Raw genomic sequence first — 6,565 nt, forward strand, 5'->3', positions numbered from 1 at the left:
TTATTCATAAACTTGGAAATTGATGAGGTATTGTAAATCGTCTTTCAAGAATTCCTATTTTAGGAACTGTATACCAAAGATCAGTTGCTTTCACCTTAATAGGTTTAAACCTCAGTCAAAGGTAGGTGGGGTGGAAGGGGGGGCAGCAATGTCTTTTTAACTAATATCATGTCATCTTCTTAATCACGCTGAATCTGAATAATTCAGCCTCTGTGAAAGTTGCAGGGCCAGAATCTATAGCTCTGTCTCTGGGGGGTTTGGGGGAGGGAGGAGTTTATTATTACTGAGCTGACAGGAGAGAGCTCTGGCAGGTTAATTGCTACAGCAGGACTAGCTGGGAGTTTGCTGGTGATATATAGCAACTAAGGGGAGTGAAGGGGATTGACTATGCCTGTTACAGCACAAATATCTTCATGCACCTCAGGTTTCTCAGAAAGATATGAGAAATAAATGTTCGCTGTTCATTTTCTGTCTGCACAATACAAATAGCCTCTGGCTGAACATGGCGACTGCAGCAGAGAGACTTAAAAAAAAAATAGAAGAGGAAATTTCCAAATTAATATTATTAGAAACATTCCTGTCTGAAAGTGCTGAATATCAATTTCAATATATTTTGCATTTTAATGAATCGTCAAAGGGATAAATCAGATGTGTTTGAGGAACGCTTGCTTGGCCATGATGTTTTCATATCATGTCTTGTCTTAACTGATAGCGTTTAAAATGAAACCTGTGTTAATTGAAGGCGTGGGTAATATAACTGCTAGTTAATAAAGTAAATGCATGCTTGTTATGCAGAATTAGAAATTTGATTTAATGTACTCTTTCTAACATTGTCTTGGTGCACTTAGAGACCCTAATTCCAAAGTAGTAATAATAGTATAAATAGTTGACAGGCAAAGTAACTTTGTTGCTCAAACTACATAATGGCCACTGTGTTTAATCCCCCAGTGGAAACAGAATGCAAATACTGTTGTTTATATTTTACACCATAAACAACAAGTTTCAACTCCTGAGCCTTCAGGGAGCCTTGGGGGAAGGCAGAATCTCACACTTCTTTTCTATTAAGAAAATAAGCAATTTAACTTTTCAATCTATTAGCTGTTTGCACTGCTTAAAATTACCTAAGTGAAAGAGGAAGTGTGTTTATTAATATTATTGAGGTTGTATCACATCTCTCAGTGCTTATTCAGCACACAAGATGTGCTCATTCACATACTGTTGGATGGATGGATAGATGGGTGGATGGATGGACGGACAGACGGATGGCTGCCTGGGTGGGTGGATGGATGGTTGGATGGATGGACGAAGGGGTGGATGGTCGCTGTCCTTTGACCTCTGTGTCTTTGAACAACAAAGATATCATCACAATCCCCACCACCTGTGTGTATCAACAAAACACATATTATACACCCACACACTGGATTAGCATATGTAGAAAGCCCTTGCATATTTCCCTGATGTCTTTAGCAAGGATGCAATTCATCTCAACTTTGTGTTGTTCTTACTAATTGCATTTTACTCTCTTGTACATCATGAGGGTTTTCTGTTTTCATTATGATTATGATTATTTAAAACAAAATAAGGCAATCTTTTTCTTGGGAAATGATTTCTTGAATAGTGACAAATGACATATCATTTGGCAAATTAAAACTTTGCCAGCAAAAACAGCAATTTATAGTATTTTATTCACCGCTGAGTGTTTCAAGTTTGGAGGTCAGTGAGTTGCCTCTACTTTCTATTAGTGAAGGGGAAAGTGTTACCTTATGAAATCATCTAACCAATGCAAGACTTGTTCTCCTTAATGCAATTTTTTGGGAGGTTTTCCTTCTAAAATTTGTAATATCATCACCAGTGTGTCAAATAACTAAACAGCAACATTTTAATTATGAGGGATTCATAGTTAATTAACTTTATGAATCAATTAATGAGAAACATACTCCCTAATGGATAGAAAATATGCCTATTAGTTACTAATCATGGGAAAACTGAAAGGTTTGATACACTTTGTCATCTGCTAAATAAACTGGACCCTGCCGGTAAGTTACCAGAGATAACATGTCTCTTAGTCAAAACAATTTTGGTGCCTAATCATTAGTGGGCAATTTATAATTATCCCTCAAAAGCCCCTTTCAAGCCAGAAACATCTTCATGTTTGCACAAGTCTCTCTGCTGTCACTTCCCCACCCTTAAGATTCCTGTTCACTCCCAGAGCAAAGGACTCTCCAGGGCACAGCATCTCCTACTGCATCATCTCCTGTCCTTTTCTTAACGACAGAAAACAGCTAATTGCCGATGTCATAAAATGCCAATCATTTAAAAGGTGAATGTCAAAAACAACGAAAATGTGCATGTCAGAGAATGCACTTGTGTGTCTTGCTAGATTGTTTTTTTGTTCAATGTTATACCCCCAACATTGGAAAAAGTAGCCACAGTACCATTGTGCTGATCGTCTGTGTTCCCGCAATGTCTCCTATACTTGCTAAGCACAAACAAGGATTCCATCAGCGATGTATCTGAAAAAGCCCTGAACTTCAGTCCTGGGCTTCAACTCAAATACCTGTTCCTCAGCACAGTGCTGGTTCTAAGCCTCAGTTTCCTTTTCCATAAAATGGATAGACTAATACCTTCCTGATTACCTTATAGTGCTGCTTGGAATAGAAATGTATGTAACGATGATCTGATGGACACCAAGAGCAGCAATAATACAAATGTTAGAAATAGTCATGTTTCATAAGTAGTGGTGTTAAATTAATATTGAAATATTAAAAAATACATTTTTGTAAGATATGATATTGAGCTATATTGTCCATTCTTTAACAACTTATTTTATGCTTTTTCTAAAACTCTCTGTGATTACAGTTTGTAGAATTAAATGCCTTGCTTTCATTTATGTTCTAATATTTAGACAAAATTATATATAGTATAAAACAAAATCTCCCTTACTGTTAAGATTCAGGCTGTATTAATTTGTTAACATCTTCCCACATTGATTGTCTCATGCAGCCAAGGAGTGAGTCAAATAAAAACCCCTTACACAACCAAATTTTATAAACATCATATATGAAACATGGACTTAATAAATAGGCAATGTTAAGGTGATGAATACTTATAGTAAACTCAAGGGTAAAGAGCCTTTAAAAATTAATCTAATTCCTCCTAATACACTTTTCTAGCAAGATCACGACATGGTATGCAGCCAACCTGGCTTAAAAAAAAACACCACTAACAGCTGTTTTTTTCTGATCATTTAAAATGCTGCTTGCAAGTGTCAGAGGGATAATTGGCCTGGGTCTGTACTGGAAAACTTACTGTATTAAATGCTGGGGATTTTTTTTTTAAGATTTATTTAATTTATGAATACAAGAGCAGGGATGTAGGCCAGAGGTGCAGGGGGTGAGAGGCTTCATCAGAGACAGAGTAGGGAGCAGAACAGGCAGACTGACTGAAATACACTGCTGAGGGAGCAGCAGGCGAGACAGGAGAGGTCTGCTGCGCCATGTGGGTCAATTCCCTGGCCTAGTATGGAACTCGTGCTGCAGTGGCTGCTGATAGCTTGATAGTGCTGAGACTTAACCCCTTGAAACACCAGAGAGGCCCTGGAGATGTTTTTCCTTTTACTGATTTCATTTAATTAAATTAAGCAATATTTTAAAATATGTACCAAAAGGTAAATGATAACAAAACTTTAAACACATTCCTTATCTCTGTCTCATTATAGAATGTATGCAGTATGTTTTAAGCAATAATATTTTATTGAAGTATATTTGGTATAAAAACCAATATATTTGATGAATATATTCTGATGAATTTGGAGATATACACCCTCCCTGAATCTATCACCACCATCAAGGGAATAAATATATCATCACTTGCAAAAGTTTTCTCTTGCACTTTTGTTTGTGTGCTTTTTTGTTTGTTTTTGTGGTAAGAATTCTTAACATATGATTGATACTATTAAAAAATTAATGCAAAATAAAGAATTGTTATCGATAGGTACTATATTTTACAGATGATCTCTAGGATTTATTCAGTTGTATAAATGAAACCTTACACCTATTGAACCATAGCTCCCCATTTCTGTGTCCCCCTAATCTCCAACAACCACAATTCTACTCTGTTTCTGTGAGTTTGACTATTTTAGTTACATTATCTAAATTGAATCCTGGATATCCTTCTCTATCTGGATCATCTCACTTTGCATAATGTCTTCATATTTATCCATGTCACATATAACAAGATTTCTTTTCTCTTTTTAAAGGCTAAATAGTATTCCATTTTAATGTATATACAATATTTCCCTATATGTTCATCTGTCAATAGACATTTTGGTTGCTTCCAGATCTTGACTCTTGTGAATAATGTTGGGATGAACATGGAAGTGTGGGTATCTCTTTCAGATTTGAACTTCAATGATTTTGAATATATGTGTTGGTCATTTGTATGTTTCTTTGAAGAAATGTATATTCAAGTCTTTTGTCCATTTTGTAATTGGGTTACTTGGGGCCTTTTTGCTATTAAGCTATAGAAATTCCTGTGTATTTTTCATGTTAACTTCTTATCAGAAGATGTTTTGCAACTATTTTCTTCCATTCCATGGGTTGCGTTTTCATCCATTATATCATTTCCATTTGCTATACAGCTTTTCGATTTGATATAATCCCATTTGTCTATTTTTGCTGTTGTTACTGATACTTTTGGCATCGTATTCTAGAAATTACTTGTCCCAGGGAGGGATAGGGATGTCAGAGAGCTGGGGGTGGGTGGGGCCCAATGGATCATGGTAGAGGAATACGAGTGCCTTGGTGGTGGGTGTGCTGTGATAATATAACAACAAAAGAGTTGTGAAATCTGAATCCAAATCATGTAATTGTTGTAAACTAATATCATCCCAACTAAAAAAAGAATAATTCATACTCTTTTAGTGTAAAAAAGATTGGTAAACAATATGATTTGAAAATACTAAGTGTTGGTGAGAATGTGGAACAAAATAAACTCTCTTACATTTCTAGTGGAGTGTTTAAATGGCACAACTCATTTAGAAAATGGATTAACATTAACTGTGTCTGAAAATGAATATATTTTTAATAAATTATAACATAGTTTGCCTGGAATTGTTAGGGGGAAAAGGCAGTCCCAAAGCAAATTCCATACAGGCTTTGTGGACTCCACCCCCACCCCAGGTCAAAGCCAAAGACACTGGGAACTCCAAATCCCATCACCACCAAAGGGAAGGTGGCTGGGACCTGAGGGTGGGGTTAAGCAGCCAGGTGGATACAAAAGGCAGACACGTGGGCTTTGGGGGCGCTCTCCATTTTGGGGCCCTCGGCCAGCTCGTGGCGTCCGTCTAGCTCTGAGAGTGACTTTGGGGTTTCCAGGTCGTCGGATCGGGTAGGACGCATTAAAGACTTTATTTCCCTATTTTCTCCCTGAGTTGTACATTTTCCTTATTTCTTTTTCTCTTGTAAATAAACCTTTTATTAACCCTTTTGCGTGTGTCTGTAGTGGAGTATTCATAAGTCCCTTTAAAGCGCGCGGGTGAGGACCCACAGCCAGGAACCCGTTTAATATCGGGGTTGCTCTATAACAGCTTGGCGCCCAACGTGGGGCTCGAACCCACGACCCTGAGATTAAGAGTCTCATGCTCTACCGACTGAGCTAGCCGGGCGCCGCGAGCTGGCCGAGGGCCCCAAAATGGAGAGCGCCCCCAAAGCCCACGTGTCTGCCTTTTGTATCCACCTGGCTGCTTAACCCCACCCTCAGGTCCCAGCCACCTTCCCTTTGGTGGTGATGGGATTTGGAGTTCCCAGTGTCTTTGGCTTTGACCTGGGGTGGGGGTGGAGTCCACAAAGCCTGTATGGAATTTGCTTTGGGACTGCCTTTTCCCCCTAACAGTATAATCCTAGTTTATACCTATTTCCCAGGTATTCTATCAATTTATTAGTTATCACTTACACAAATATCCTAGTTGGAACATTAATTTATTGTTATCCTATGTCCAAATTCTACCCTTAATTATTACAGTAGAGAAACTCTTTAAAATGTGCCCAGAAATGTACATGAGAATATTTACATCATTATTTCTCATAACAGCTCAAATCTGGAAACAACCCAAATATCCAACAATGGCAAAAGAAATAAATATATGTGCTATGCTTGTGCAAAGAAATGCCATACGGCAGTGAAAAGGAATAAACTCTGGCAAATTATGCTTACACCTATCAGCACGTATAAATCTTGAAGCACAGTGCTGAGCAAGAGACAAGGCACAAAAAAAAACATACAGTATGGTTCTACTGATACTAAGTTGTTAAAAACAGGCAAAACTAAACTATTTTGCTTTGAAATATATATAGAGATGGTAAGACTGACAATAAAAGTAAAACAATTAGGAAAAACAAATTATACTCTCTACTGCCACTTGGTGGCAGCATACATATATTGCAAGAGTAATTATTGCAGGATGCCATTTTAATAGAACATTTTAAACTTGGAAGACCATGTAGAGATCAAGTCTCTGTATCAAGATCTAGTCAAGTTTTTTAATGTCTATAGTTGTGAAAACTAA

The 6,565-nt window shown here is 37.4% G+C and overlaps 1 non-coding gene across 1 annotated transcript; it reads right to left on the reverse strand.

Annotated features, from left to right (window-relative positions):
- Positions 1-5,592: 5,592 nt before the first annotated feature.
- On the reverse strand, positions 5,593-5,665 carry TRNAK-CUU (transfer RNA lysine (anticodon CUU)). The gene has a single exon. It is a non-coding gene; the product is annotated as a tRNA-Lys (tRNA).
- Between the last annotated feature and the right edge of the window lie 900 nt (positions 5,666-6,565).

Source organism: Talpa occidentalis, unplaced genomic scaffold (genome assembly GCF_014898055.3).
Source record: "Talpa occidentalis isolate TD23 unplaced genomic scaffold, MPIMG_talOcc4v2.1 talOcc4.7, whole genome shotgun sequence".
Lineage (NCBI taxonomy): Eukaryota > Metazoa > Chordata > Mammalia > Eulipotyphla > Talpidae > Talpa > Talpa occidentalis.